The following is a 1,100-nucleotide window of genomic DNA, read 5'->3' as shown; positions in this document are numbered from 1 at the left end:
AAATAGTTTATAAATTAGTTATTTTGTATTTGAATTTTTAGTTTTAAAAATATTTATTTTATAAAAATATAATAAAAACTAATAACACTATAAGAGAAGTCATTTTTTAACTTTTATAACTCTTAAATAATTTTTTAAAAAATTATAATTTAATTTTAAAAATTATAACAGACATTAATACTATTACTTTTCAATTTTTATAAATCAAAATTACTTTCAAGTTTATGATTTTGATATCGGTATGGATGAGAGTTTTCGAACTCCTTCCCTAGCCTCTCTTCACGTGTGCATTTATTTCAATGTTAAAAATTATATTCTAAATAATTATTTTTTAACAATATTATATTTGATTATAATAAATATTTGTTTTTTAATATTATAAATTGTTAGGATTATTTTTAATATTTATTAAAATAAATTATAAATATAATTTATAAAATACTCTTAATATCAATAAAAAATATTTAAATATAATTTACGTTCACACCACATCATATTCATGGTTTTAAACTAGTTTTATTTTAAAAGTTGCATATCTCTAGTCAATGATGATGATCGGTCTTTTCTTTTTCGATACAATTAAATACGAGGTTAACAAAAAATCATAACAATAAAAGTTCGTGTCAATGACTTACCAAAATTATTTCTCTAAAATAAATACTTGAATAGTAAGACAATTTTCATAATTATAATACGAATTGAAAAATTATTAGAAGTTCTATCTAACTTATTTTTTATTTTTTTTAAATAATATATGTATTTAAATTTTTTACTTTTTTTAAGTATTAAAAGAATAATAAGTTGGATAAATTAAAACTCCTAATCATACTCGTGAATTATTTTAGAATATTTTATGTATAACGATAAGAAGGAGGTTTATTTTCTCGTCTTGTTGTGGCATAAAAAAGTGCTATAAATGGAATTGAAAATGATGGGCGAGATTGCGAGGAAAAGCGCAATGGAAATAGTCAAGCAAATGATGTATACACCTACATTATTTTTATTAAACAAAATTTATATTTGAAACATTATGGGCTGATAATTAAAAATAAAAAAATGCTTTAATAGATTTTTGTGATAAAATTATTCTATTAGCTAAA

This window comes from Arachis duranensis, chromosome 9 (assembly GCF_000817695.3).
Source record: "Arachis duranensis cultivar V14167 chromosome 9, aradu.V14167.gnm2.J7QH, whole genome shotgun sequence".
Classification (NCBI taxonomy): Eukaryota; Viridiplantae; Streptophyta; class Magnoliopsida; order Fabales; family Fabaceae; genus Arachis; species Arachis duranensis.
The sequence above is the reverse complement of the archived record's forward strand: the minus strand, read 5'-3'. Positions refer to the sequence as shown.